General features: G+C 38.0%; 1 protein-coding gene across 3 annotated transcripts in view; it reads right to left on the bottom strand.

Moving 5' to 3' along the window:
• Window positions 1-15,395, bottom strand: part of mad1l1 (mitotic arrest deficient 1 like 1) — a 233,256-nt gene extending 217,861 nt beyond the window's left edge. The window contains exon 1 of one of the 3 annotated variants that reach the window (XM_062026584.1): window positions 15,377-15,395. The gene's annotated coding sequence lies outside the window, so the exon portion shown is untranslated. Of the gene's footprint in view, window positions 1-7,243; window positions 7,376-15,376 lie in introns of those variants that run through there. The other 2 variants (XM_062026581.1, XM_062026582.1) reach the window with 2 other exon arrangements.
• Window positions 15,396-15,630: the final 235 nt, after the last annotated feature.

Here is a 15,630-nt window from a genome sequence, read left to right as displayed (position 1 = left end):
GTGAGCCCCCCCCCCCCAAAATTTTTAAAAATAAAATATCCCGGTTTACCCAGAATTTCCGGTTTTTCCGGGCCATTTTGCCTGTTGAAAATGAATGGGCCAGTTTTAAACATGCACAATTCACACATTTCTCACCCGATTCAAATTGTTCCACCATCCACACACTCCACTCACTCCAATCAAACGACCATGTTCCATGTTTTTAAAAAAATTCCAGGAATTCCCAGAATTTACGGTTTTCCAAAGCCCTATTTTCACCTCTCCCCGGAAAGTTTTCACAGTCTACATCTGTCAACTGTTTTTGACCACTCCACCTTCAAAAAATTCCTCTTAGTTGGGACAACAAATGTTCCTATTTTCTTTCGTAGAAATTCCAGATTTTCCCTAAATTCCAGGAATTCCGAAATACTTAGTCTCATTTCAAACTGGTACTACGTCAACATTTTTCAACCACACACTCCACTCACCTTGGACAATCAAACTACGAAGTTCCAAAAAATTCCAGGAATTCCCTATTTTCATATTTTCCTGAAACATTATCACAGTCCTCATTTTCAACCGTTTTTTTTACCATTCCTCCTTCAAGACATTCCTCTCAGTTGGGAAAACAAATGCTGCTATTTTTTTCCCGTACAAATTCCCGTTTTTCCAGGAATTCCAAAATGCCCATTCACAGGTCAAACTGTTACTATATCAACTTTTTTCAACCAATTAAAAAAATTCCAACACCAACCCATTCATATCATTTAGGAAAATAGTGCTAGTATGAGTTTTTTTTTTTAAAGATTCCCGGTTTTCCCAAATTTCTCAACTTTCCAGGAAATTCCCATTCGTATTCATAGTTCTACAATTCCCTACATTTTCAAAATATTGTGCCATTTCTAAACCTGATTCCGACCTTTCAACCATCCACCCACACTACTCTTCCGATATATCAAATGCAAAACAAGTTTTCCCTTTCCCAATTTCCCGGTTTTCCCAGGAATTTCCATCCCATTCACAATGAATGGGAAATATACCATTGACTGCATATCTCACATTTCTCATCCAATTTGAACCGTTCCACCATCCACACGCTCCACCCATCCTGGACATTCTAGCCAGCATGTTTCCCTGTTCTGAAAATTCCCTGATTACCCGGAATTACCAGGAATTTCCCCCCCATTGAAAATTAATGGGCATTATACAATCGACTGCATACCCCACATTTTTCAACCGATTCCAAAAATTCCAACACCAACCCATTTATATCATTTCGGATAACTGTGCTAGTATGAGAATTTTCAAAGATTCCCGGTTTTCCAGAATTTATCAACTTTCCAGGAAATTCCCATTCACATAAATGGATGAATTCCTAGTTCTACAATGCCCAAAAATGTTAAAATTTGTGCCATTTCTAAACCAAATTCTGACCTTTCAATCATCTACACACACTACTCTTCCGATATATCAAATGCAAAACAAGTTTTCCCTTTCCCAATTTCCCGGTTTTCCCGGAATTTCCTCCCCATTGACAATGAATGGGAAATAGACCATCGACTGCATATCCCACATTTCTCATCCAATTTCCACTATCCACACGCTCCACTCACCTCAGACATTCAAGCCAGCATGTTTCCCGGTTCCGAAAATTCCCTGATTACCCAGAATTACCAGGAATTTCCCCCCGTTGAAAATTAATGGGCATTATACAATCGACTGCATATCCCACATTTTTCAACCGATTCCAAAAATTCCAACACCAACCCATTCATATAATTTTGGATAACTGTGCTAGTATGAGTATTTTCAAAGATTCCCGGTTTTCCCGAATTTCGCAACTTTCCAGGAAATTCCCATTCAAATAAATGGACGAATTCATAGTTCTACAATGCCCAAAAATTTGAAAAATTTGTGCCATTTCTAAACCCAATTCTGACATTTCAATCATCTACCCACACTACTCTTCCGATATATCGAATGTAAAACAAGTTTTCCCTTTCCTAATTTCCCGGTTTTCATGGAATTTCCTCCCCATTGACAATGAATGGGAAATATACCATCGACTGCATATCCCACATTTCTCATCCAATTTGAAACGTTCCACCATCCACACGCTCCACCCACCCCGGACATTCAAGCCAGCATGTTTCCCGGTTCCAAAAATTCTCTGGTTACCCGAAATTTCCAGGAATTTCCCCCATTGAAAATGAATGGGCATTATACAATCGACTGCATATCCCACATTTTTCAACCGATTCCAAAAATTCCAACACCAACCCATTCATATCATTTCGGATAACTGCATTTTCAAAGATTAACGGTTTTCCCGAGTTTCTCAACTTTCCAGGAAATTCCCATTCAAATAAATGGACAAATTAATAGTTCTACAATGCCCAAAAATGTCAACATTTGAGCCATTTCTAAACCCAATTCTGACCTTTTAATCATCTACCCACACTACTCTTCCGATATATCGAATGCAAAACAAGTTTTCCCTTTCCCAATTTCCCGTTTTTTCCGGAATTTCCTCCCCATTGACAATGAATGGGAAATAGACCATCGACTGCATATCCCACCATATCCGACCCTGGACAGGACGAGCGGTAGAAAATGGATGGATGGATGAATGGACATTCAAGCCAGCATTTTTCCCGGTTCCTGAAATTCCCTGATTACCCGGGATTACCAGGAATTTCCCCTCATTGAAAATGAATGGGCATTATTCAATCGACTCCATATCCCACATTTCTCAACCGATTTGAACCGTTCCGCCATCCACACGCTCTACTCACCCTGGACATTCAAGCCAGCATGTTTCCCTGATTACCCGGGATTACCAGGAATTTCCCCCCATTGAAAACGAATGGGCATTATACAATCGACTGCATATCCCACATTTCTCAACCGATTCGAACCGTTCCGCCATCCACACGCTCTACTCACCCTGGACATTCAAGCCAGCATGTTTCCCTGATTACCCGGGATTACCAGGAATTTCCCCCCATTGAAAACGAATGGGCATTATACAATCGACTGCATATCCCACATTTCTCAACCGATTTGAACCGTTCCGCCATCCACACGCTCTACTCACCCTGGACATTCAAGCCAGCATGTTTCCCTGATTACCCGGGATTACCAGGAATTTCCCCCCATTGAAAACGAATGGGCATTATACAATCGACTGCATATCCCACATTTTTCAACCGATTCGAACCGTTCCAACATCCACACACTCCACTCACCGTGGACATTCAAGCATTTCACTTCCACTCACGCGTATCGGCATTGCAAATTCTAGTATTATCCATGAAATTGTACACCAAATTTGGGCAAAATACGGCCCGCGGGCCACATGCAGCCCATTAAGATTTTCAATCAGGCCCGCCGGACGTTCTACATAATTTTTTTAAACCTTTAACATCAAAACTGTCGCCGCCATTATAATGTGCGTATATTTTAAATGACCGTAAGTCTTGAACTATAGAAAGTATTTCAATAGTTGAAGTCTGCGCTTTTGAGTGTTATAATAATAATAATAATAATAATAATAATACATTTTACTTATAAGGCGCCTTTCTGGGCACTCAAGGACACCGTACAAAATCAAAACAATAAAATCAAATTGGATAAAAATAACAACAACAACAACAACAAAGATAGATAAGATAAGATGATTACAATGAATAAGCAGTCAGGAATAGGAGTGTTTTGAGTCTTGATTTGAAGAGGGATATTGAGTCTAAATTATGAAGGTCTGGTGGTAAAGAGTTCCAAAGATGTGGGGCTGAGCGGCCGAAAGCTCGGGCATCCATGGTGGACAGTTTAAATAAGGGGACAGTGAGATGGACGGATGAAGAAGATCTTCGGGAACGTGAGGGCGTGGGCGACATGGAGCAGGTCAGAGAGATAAGACGGAGAGAGGTTATGGATAGCTTTGAAAGTGAGGAGAATTATTTTAAAGTGGATACGGTGTTTGATGGGGAGCCAGTGGAGTTGCTGCAGAACAGGGGTGATGTGCTGGATTGAAGGGGTTCTGGTGATTATCCGGGCTGCAGAGTTCTGGAGAAGCTGAAGTTTGTGACGTGACTTGTGAGGGAGACCAAACAGGAGAGAGTTGCAGTAGTCCAGGCGAGAGGTTGTACGAGTTATTATGGTAATCTACGTCACAGCAGCTCAGATGAGGAACAAAGCAGAGTGTGTGGGGATTGTTTACAGAGCAGCCAGCCCGAAACCCATGTGTCAGGAACAGATGCGGAAGCAAATTTGTACAACAAATGTCTGCATAAAAGTGATAATATATCACAGTGGTCCCCAACCTTTTTGTAGCTGCGGACCGGTCAACGCTTGAAAATTTGTCCCACGGACCGGGGGGTGAAATTTAAAAAAAATATATATATATATATATATATTTTTTTTTTTTCATAAAGAAATACAATCGTGTGCTTACGGACTGTATCCCTGCAGACTGTATTGATCTATATTGATCAATAATGTATATATTGTGTTTTTTATGTTGATTTAATTAAAAAAAAAATAAAAAAATATATATATATATATATATATATATATATATATATATATATATATATATATTTATTGTGCGGCCCGGTACTAATCGGTCCGCGACCGTAAAAAAAATAATAAAAAAATTTTAAAAAAAATAAAAATATTTATTGTGCGGCCCGGTACTAATCGGTCTGCGGCCCGGTGGTTGGGGACCACTGATATATCATATTGTAGGTGTTTATTACCCTTTGCATTCATATTTTATTTTATTTTAGCTTGATTGTAAAAGATGTCATATGTGTTAATATTCAGTGTTTTATTGTTCATAGTTAATATTGAAAATCCCACTTTCTTCATTTTCATGTACATTTTGGGTGTCCCGTTCAGTAAAAAAATGTAAAATTTTATTCCGTTTTTTTGATGTGGTATACCATAACTTTTTTAGAATTCTATCGGACATTGGGACTTTTGGTATTAGTGTTCCTGAAAAAAAGGGACCCTAACACACATACTGTACAGCAGATCTTTACAGCTTAATGTGTATATATCATTTATACACACATACACATTGGCCCCCCCAGACACTTTTTTTCTCTCAATGTTGCCCCCGAGTCAAAATATTTGCCCAGCTCTGTTGTACACTATAACAATGACAATAGATTGTAAGCCAGAATTTTACTGTAAAACACAGTGTACGTAAAAAAATGTAATAATAAAACTTGTAGGCAATTGTGTTGTATTATAATAAGACAACTTCTTAAACATTTATATTGAAATATTATCCAGTTACAAGCGGTCCTTTGTGTGCGGCCATAACTGTGACGTGGCCCTCAATAAAAATGTGTTTGACGCTCCATGCTTTGCAAATTAATGTTAGAAAAACATACTCATTCAGTCTCTTTGTTCATGCACCACAAAACAAAAATTAACATAGATTAAAACTGATTGCAATTTAATTGCGATGAATCTAAACCAATCCGCAGCGTTTTAATCACGTTTGAAATCACTGGTGTAAAAAAAAAACCCTGAGACTGATTCAGCACACTCAGCAGGACAGAACGTTCCATTGGGAGCGACTCATCAGAGTCGTACTCGCGCTTCATTACCGCCTGCACGCTTGTGAAAAATGACAGCTGCTCTTTCTGACAGCCGGGGCGAGACGGCAAACGGGCAGGACGGTCGCAACGTCGGGTCGTTCCTACGCCTTTGTTTGGTCCGCAAACAGAAAAGTGAGAAACAGAAATAACGTCCGTCATTTCAAACATAACGGCAGAGATTTTATAACCAGTGTTCACACCTGATAACAACTTTAAAGGCCTACTGAAATGACATTTTTTTATTTAAACGGGAATAGCAGATCCATTCTATGTGTCATACTTGATCATTTTGCGATATTGCCATATTTTTGCTGAAAGGATTTAGTAGAGAACATCAACAATAGAGTTCGCAACTTTTGGTCGCTGATAAAAAAAAGCCTTGCCTGTACCAGAAGTAGCGTGACGTCGCAGGTTGAAAGGCTCCTCACATTTCCCCGTTGTTTACACCAGCACAGAGAGCGATTCGGACCGAGAAAGCGACGATTACCCCATTAATTTGAGCCAGGATGAAAGATTTGTGGATGAGGAACGTGAGAGTGAAGGACTAGAGTGCAGTGCAGGACGTATCTTTTTTTGCTCTGACCGTAACTTAGGTACAAGGGTTTAATGGATTCCACACTCACTCCTTTTTCTATTGTGGATCACGGATTTGTATTTTAAACCACCTCGGATACTATATCCTCTTGAAAATGAGAGTCGAGAACGCGAAATGGACATTCACAGTGACTTTTATCTCCACGACAATACATCGGTGAAGCACTTTAGCTACGGAGCTAACGTGATAGCATCGGGCTTAAATGCAGATAGAAACAAAAGAAATAAGCCCCTGACTGGAAGGATAGACAGCAGATCAACAATACTACTATCAGGAGACACCGAACCAAACACTGGACCTGTAACTACACGGTTAATGCTGTGCCGCCTGTCGAAGCCTAGCAATGCCGTTGCTAACGACGCCATTGAAGCTAACTTAGCTACGGGACCTCGTCAGAGCTATGCTAAAAACATTATCTCTCCACCTACGCCAGCCCTCACCTGCTCATCAACACCCGTGCTCACCTGCGTTCCAGCGATCAACGGCGCGACGAAGGACTTCACCCGATCATCGATGCGGTCGGCGGCTAGCGTCGAATAGCGCGTCTGCTATCCAAGTCAAAGTCCTCCTGGTTGTGTTGCTGCAGCCAGCCGCTAATACACCGATCCCACCTACAGCTTTCTTCTTTGCAGTCTTCATTGTTCATTAAACAAATTGCAAAAGATTCACCAACACAGATGTCCAGAATACTGTGGAACTTTGCAATGAAAACAGAGCTGTTTGTATTGTAATACAATGGTGTCCCAATACTTCCGTTTCAACCATCGACGTCACGCGCATACGTCATCATACCTAAACGTTTTCAACCGGAAGTTTCGCGGGAAATTTAAAATTGCACTTTATAAGTTAACCCGGCCGTATTGGCATGTGTTGCAATGTTAAGATTTCATCATTGATATATAAACTATCAGACTGCGTGGTCGGTAGTAGTGGCTTTCAGTAGGCCTCTAAGTTTTTGCTTTAGCTTACAAGTGCGATAGGCACGCTTGCCCACGGGTTGTTTTCTGTTGGGTTTTTTTACTTCGTTGAGTGTTAGATAATAATTTAAAAAGGTTCCTACCTTCAAGCCTTGTCCGGTATAGTCCGATTGCATCCCGGGAGAACAAATCTCGCAGTAAGCTGCGTAAACCCCCGCGTTATGACAGAATGTCGCCAGCCCGACTGACTGGCAAAGACAGTTTAAACAGTCTCTTGATTAGAGCCAGGTGAGCGTCCGAACACCAGCGGCAGGTGAAAATCATATGCCACCATGGCAACCAAAACTAACAAGAGTGCACCAAAAAACAGGAACAATTGGAGTTAAAAACAAACAGAAAATAACAAAAACATAATCCAGACCACCGAACATGACACATATTACTGTAAAAAAAAAAAGGACCAATGTTTGTTTTTTTTACAGTAAAATTCTGTCGACTGAGCTGTCAGTTGTTGTTTTTTTTAAATCCACGGTTGATGATTTTATAGTACCATATTTTATTATGGTAAAAAAACTGGCATCTGAGTTGGCAAAATTAAATTAAACAGTGGTACTGTATTTCTATTTACAGTAATATGTTGTAATAATAATAATAATAATAATTTTAAAAAACACCATATATTTTACAGTAAAATATTTTACTGGCAACTAAGCTGCCATTTTTTTTTTCTGTAAAAAACACTGGTAAAATCCTCTGATTTTTTTTTACTCTTTACGTAATTTTTTTAAAAATTATTTAGATCCGTCTGCAAATTCATTAATTATTTACTGTTACATGTGGCCCTCTATTGGCAGCCATGACTGCGGGGTGGTTTGACACCCCTGGTCTAGTGGGACGGGCCAAAGTTAAGTTGGACAAAATGCAGTTCTTTATAAATTATTTAATGCTTCTCTGCGGCCCGGTAGCAAATGCGTCACGGACCGGTACCGGTCCCCGGACCGGTGGTTGGGGACCACTGCTCTAAAACACGAAATACCAGCCATATAGTGACCCCCATTTCACCCACCATAGTAGCTTTGAGTGTGCACAACTGTAGATTACAGCCTAGAGGATCACCCGGCCACTACAACATGGCCACTACATCGAAAAACGTCATCACACCCTGGGTAATTCCTCTCAGTTACAGCTGAGCTTCCATGAGCTGAAACCACGGGAATAAGTTGTTCTGCCAAATGTGTTACGACCGGGTCAAATGATTTATTTTCCATAAATCAGGCAAAAATACAGGAAAGCGTGCCGATAGCACGGGTAGCTGTGGAAAGATTTAGCATCGAACACAAGCACACGGATGCAAAAATCAGCAAGCATAAATGTTGCAAATGGCGAAGCTTAGCTCAGGAACAGGAATCAAAAAGGTATACAAACGTAACTTGTTGCATGGAGCAAACAAAACAGCCTGTATGGCTACAGGGAGGAATAAATAGCTCTCTGATTAGTGCCTGGAAGTAGGTGAGTGTCCCCGAACACTAATCCGAGGCAGGTGAAAAATAATCAGCACCCATGGCAACCAAGAAAACACAAACCCAGGGGTGCTGAAACAGAACTAAGGGAGTCTTTAAAACTAAAACAAAACATGATCCGGGCAACGGATCGTCACAAAAAGTTGGTCAACTTGACAGTCGCAGCTGCGACCATTAGCCGTGTTGTTAGCATTCTATGTTGTTAGCATTGCCTGTACTGCGTCATTTCACATCGCTCAGTGCTGAAGCTCACCAATGCGTTTTTGATTACTAGAGTATACTGTAGTTTAGTATGATTACTAGTGTACTGTAGTAGTTTAGTATGATTACTAGTGTACTGTAGTAGTTTAGTATGATTACTAGTGTACTGTAGTAGTTTAGTATGATTACTAGTGTACTGTAGTAGTTTAGTATGATTCAGTATATAATGTATTAGTTTAGTTTGATTACTCAAGTGTACTGGAGTAGTTCAACATGATGTATGCAGTATATAATGTCATAGTTTAGTATAAATGATAGTGTACTGTAGTAGTTCAGTATGATACAATGTACTGTAGTAGTTCAGTATGATTACTACAGTGTACTGTAGTAGTTTAGTATTACCGATACAGTGCACTGTAGTCGTTTAGTATTATTGATACAATGTACTGTAGTAGTTTAATATGATTACTACATACTGTAGTAGTTCAGCATGATATATACAGTATACAATTCAGTTAAGTATCATTAATACATTCTACTGTATTATTTTAGTGTGAAAGATACAGTATATAATTTAGTAATTTAGTATGATTTCTACAGTATACTGTAGTAGTTCAGTATGATATAGTATATGATGTATTAGTTAGGTATTATTGATAGTGTACTGTAGTAGTTTAGTATGATTACTACACTCTACTGTAGTAGTTCAGTATGATAGCTAGAGTATATAATGTAGAAGTTTAGTATTATTGATAGTGTACTGTAGTAGTTCAGTATGATTACTACAGTGTACTGTAGTAGTTTAATATGATTACCACAGTGTACTGTAGTAGTTTAGTATTATTGATAGTGTACTGTAGTAGTTCAGTATGATTACTACAGTGTACTGCAGTAGTTTAATATGATTACTACAGTGTACTGTAGTAGTTTAATATGATTACTACAGTGTACTGCAGTAGATTAGTATTATTGATACTGTACTGTAGTAGTTCTAAGGCTGAAACGACGCGTCGACGTAGTCGACGTCATCGGTTATGTAAATACGTCGATGCCGTTTTTGTGCGTCGACGCGTCGCATAATTACGTCACACTACCGTCATGGCGGAGCGCAAAGCAGACAGTGCGAGCGAGGGGAAAAACGCACGCTAAAAGTCGTCAAAAGTGGGAGTATTTCAATACACAGCCTAATAATGTTGTTGTATGCACAGTGTGTCGAGCGGAAATGGCCTATCATAGCAGCACAACGGCTATGAACGAACATTTGAAAAGAAAACCATCAACCATCAACTAGTCAATCGTCCGCGTGAGCATACGTTGTCATCATTACACAAAAACATGAATGTGTCATTTGTATCTGCTAGGGGTGTAACGGTATGTGTTTTGTATTGAACCGTTTCGGTACGGGGATTTCGGTTCGGTACGGGGGTGTACCGAACGAGTTTCTAAGATAAAGCTAACTTTAGCTGCTATAGTCTTAACAAGTTGCTTTGCTTCTCTGCCTCTGTCTCAGCACGCAGCATTGTCCCACCCACACAACCATCTGATTGGTACACACGCAGCATTGTCCCACCCACACAACCATCTGATTGGTACACACGCAGCATTGTCCCACCCACACAACCATCTGATTGGTACACACGCAGCATTGTCCCACCCACACAACCATCTGATTGGTACACACGCAGCATTGTCCCACCCACACAACCATCTGATTGGTACACACGCAGCATTGTCCCACCCACACAACCATCTGATTGGTACACACGAAGCATTACCAGCCAATCAGCAGTGTGTATTCAGAGCGCATGTAGTCAGCGCTTCAGCGTGGAGCAGATAGGTGTTTAGCAGGTGAGCATCAGGCAGCGGACTCTCCCCAAATGATAATAAACACCTCCCAGTCAACTACTAGTAACATCACTATGAGCCCGTTGACCTACTAGAAACTTAAACTGCAGCTCAGCTCGCTCGCAGTCCTGGTTTGAGGTGAAGGCTAATTACCTCTCAGTTCCAGCCACATCGACCCCTTCTGAGCGCCTATTTTCAGCTGCTGGGAATATTGTAAACAAGAAAAGAAGCAAAGCAAGTAGACATGCTAACCTTTCTTCATTACAACTGTTAGTCACTCACTGGAATGAGTAGAATTGGTTATTGTGTACTGTGTTGGACTGGATGTTTATTTTGCACGTTTTAAAAGCAATACTTAATGTTTACAGTGCTCCAGAATATTTAGATTGGCACTTTTTTGTATTGGATGTTTATCTTTATTTTTGCACATTTTAGCAAATAAGCAATACTTTCACTTTTGTTGAAATGTTTACACTGTTGTTACAGAATATTTCGTTTTGCACTTTTTTGTATTGGATGTTTATCTTTATTTTTGCACAGTTTAAAGCAAAATAAGCAATACTTTTACTTTTGAAATGCTTATACTATTGCAGAATATTAAGATTTGCACTGGATGTTTACTTTTATATTTGCACATTAAAAAGCAAATAAGCTACTTTTAATTTTGTTAAATGTTAAAAGTTTTAAATGTTTACATTGTTACAGAATATTTTGTCATGTTGTTGTCAATGTTGACTGAGTGGCCATACTTTTTTTTTTGTAAATAAAAGCCATGCCTTTTGAAAAAACTGGCCTACTTTTATTTTTTCATCTTCATTTTAAATAAAATAAAATAAAAAATAATCGGTAAAAGGAAAAATAATCTATAGATGAATCGAAAAAATAATCTATAGATTAACCGATTAATCGAAAAAAATAATCTATAGATTAATCGATAGAAAAATAATCGTTAGCTGCAGCCTTAAGTAGTTCAGTATGATATAGTATATGATGTATTAGTTAAGTATTATTGATAGTGTACTGTAGTAGTTTAGTATGATTACTACACTCTACTGTAGTAGTTCAGTATGATAGCTAGAGTATATAATGTAGAAGTTTAGTATTATTGATAGTGTACTGTAGTAGTTCAGTATGATTACTACAGTGTACTGTAGTAGTTTAATATGATTACCACAGTGTACTGTAGTAGTTTAGTATTATTGATAGTGCACTGTAGTAGTTCAGTATGATTACTACAGTGTACTGCAGTAGTTTAATATGATTACTACAGTGTACTGTAGTAGTTTAATATGATTACTACAGTGTACTGCAGTAGATTAGTATTATTGATAGTGTACTGTAGTAGTTCAGTATGATAGATATAGTATATAATGTAGTGGTATAGTATTATTGATAGTGTACTGTAGTAGTTCAGTACAATACATATAGTATATAATGTAGTAGTTTAGTATTATTGATAGTGTACTGTAGTAGTTCAGTGTGATAGATATAGTATATAATGTAGTAATTTAGTACTATTCATAGTGTACTGTAATAGTTCACTATGATAGATATAGTATATAATGTAGTGTTATAGTATTATGGACAGTGTACTGTAGTAGTTCAGTATGATTACTAAAGTGTACTGTAGTAGTTTAATATGATTACCTCAGTGTACTGTAGTAGTTTAGTATTATTGATACAGTGTACTGTAGTAGCTCAGTATGATTACTACAGTGTACTGCAGTAGATTAGTATTATTGATACAATGTGATGGATATAGTATATAATGTAGTAATTTAGTACTATTGATAGTGTACTGTAGTAGTTCAGTATGATAGATATAGTACATAATGTAGTAGTTTAGTACTATTGATAGTGTACTGTAGTAGTTCAGTGTGATAGATATAGTATATAATGTAGTGGTATCGTATTATTGATAGTATACTGCAGTAGTTCAGTACGATATAGTATATAATGTAGTGGTATAGTATTATTGATAGTGTACTGTAGTAGTTCAGTGTGATAGATATAGTATATAATGTAGTGGTATAGTATTATTGATAGTGTACTGTAGTAGTTCAGTATGATAGATAGTTATGTAGTAGAGTAAAGTAAATTGAAATATTTGTGAGACAAACAGTAAAGAAAATGAAATGTGCTGTCTGGCTGACCTTTACAGCCGCTGGATGAACTACTAGTCAGAAAAAGGCTGACGTCAGACACAACGAGCATGAGAGCGTGCTAGTGAGGCCAAGAGGGCGGGGATACTTCCTGTAGCAGACCTTTCATACCAGCAGGATTCAGCCCCTCCATCAAAGTCTTCCCTTTATTGATTGTTACTTGTCTTCTCCTCCTTAAAGACGACCAGGACTGCATCACGCTAAACACACAAATCACACAAAACAAACAAAACACACGGAACAAACAAATCACACAGAACACACTAATCACAAAAAATACACAAATCACTCAAAACACAAAAAACACAAATCAAAGAAAACACACAAATCCCACAAAAGACACAAAACCAACAAATCCCACAAAACAAACAAATCACACAGAACACAGATCACACAAAAGACACAAATCACTCGAAACACATAACTCAGAGAAAACACACAAACCACACAAAACAAACTAATCACACAGAACACACAAAACAAACACATCAGAGCAAACACACAAATCACACAAAACAAACTAATCACATTAAAGGACAAAATCATACAACACACAAAACACACACATCACAAAAAACACAAAAATCACTCAAAACAAAAAAAAATCCCACAAAACAGTCAAATCACACAGAATGCTGAGATCTGAGAAAACACACAAATCACAGAAAACACAAATATCCCACAAAACACACAGATCCCTCAAAACACAAATCATAGAGAACACATAAATCACACATATCACACAAAACACGCAAATCACTCAAAACACACAAAAAATACAAGTCACACAAAACACACAAAACACAAAACAAACTAATCACACAGAACACAGAACACACACAAATCTGAGAAAACACACAAATCTGAGAAAACAATCAAAACACACAAAACAAACTAATCACATTAAAGAAACAAATCATACAACACACAAAACACACTTATCACAAAAACACACAAATCATTCAAAACACACAAGTCACAGAAAACACACAAATCCCACAAAAAACACAAAACACACAAAACCAACAAATCCCACAAAACAGTCCAATCACACAGAACACACAAATCACAGAAAACACACACATCTGAGAAAACACCCAAATCACAGAAAACACAAAAACACACATACCACAAAACACGCAAATCACTCAAACCACAAAAAAAACATAAATCACAGAAAACACAAAACAAACTAATCACACAGAACACACAACACACACAAATCACAGAAAACACACACATCTGAGAAAACACAGAAATCACAGAAAACACAAAAACACACAGAAATCACACAAAACACACAAATCATAGAAAACACACAAATCACACATTTCACGAACAACACACAAAGCAATAAAAAAAACACACAAAACACATCACGCAAAACACACAAATCACTAAAAACACACAAATCACAGAAAAAACACAAAACACAAAACAAACTAATCACACAAAACACACAACACACACAAATCACAAAAAACACACAAATCTGAGAAAACACACAAATCACAGAAAACATAAACACACAAAAATCACACAAAACACACAAATCCCTCAAAACACATAAAAACACACTAATCATTAAAAACACACAAATCACACATTTCACATAAACCACACAAAGCAAACAAAACACAAAAAATACACAAAACAAAACAAAAACACATCACACAAAACAAACAACTCACTCAAAACACAAAAAACACACAAATCACACAAAAACACCAAAAACAACAAAAACACAAAAAACACAAAAAACATGCATAACACAAAACACAGAAATCACACAAAACACACAAATCGCAGAAACACACAAATCACACAAAAACACACAAAAAACACGTATCACACAAATAACACAAAACATGTAAATGACACAAATCATACAAAACACAGAAATCCCACAACAGACAGAAATCACACAAAACACAAATCATACAAATCCCACAACACACACAAATAACACAAACACACAAATCACACACATGCTGAGGATGTAAAGTGGATGCCAAAGAGAGTATAATAAATAATAGTAAATGCTCATGTGACACCTCGCTTCTGTACAAGAGTGCTCGTATTGCTGCGTTGACACACACACACACACACACACACACACACACACACACACACACACACACACACACACACACACACACACATTCACTTTCATCAATAACAGCAAGATTGTGGAGGAGGGTCTGGTTGCCGGAGCCTATTCATTGAATGTCCTATTCCAGGGTTCGGCAACCCAAAATGTTGAAAGAGCCATATTGGAGCAAAAATACAAAAACAAATCTGTCTGGAGCCGCAACAAATTAGAAGCCATATTACATACAGATAGTGTGTCATGAGATATACATTGAATTGAGATGACTTAAAGGAAACTAAATGAGCTCAAATATAGCTACAAATGAGGCATAATGATGCAATATGTACATATAGCTAGGCTAAATAGCATGTTAGCATCGATTAGCTTGCAGTCATGCAGTGACCAAATATGTCTGATTAGCACTCCACACAAGTCAATAACATCAACAAAACTCACCTTTGTGTATTCACGCACAACGTTAACAGTTTGGTGGACAAAATGAGACAGAAAAAGAAGTGGCATAAAACACGTCCTAGGAAGTCGGAGAAAGTTATACATGGAAACAAACTAAAGGTGAGTTCAAGGACCGCCAAAATTAGTAGGACAAAACGGTGCTCGCCAAATACTCGAATCAGTGAAGCATGTTTAATACAAACAGTGTGCTTTATAACAATTAGGGAGGTTTGTGTTATGTTTGTCCTCCCACAGAA

Source organism: Entelurus aequoreus, linkage group LG18 (assembly GCF_033978785.1).
Source record: "Entelurus aequoreus isolate RoL-2023_Sb linkage group LG18, RoL_Eaeq_v1.1, whole genome shotgun sequence".
In the NCBI taxonomy this organism is placed as follows: domain Eukaryota; kingdom Metazoa; phylum Chordata; class Actinopteri; order Syngnathiformes; family Syngnathidae; genus Entelurus; species Entelurus aequoreus.
The sequence above is the reverse complement of the archived record's forward strand: the minus strand, read 5'-3'. Positions and strand labels throughout refer to the sequence as shown.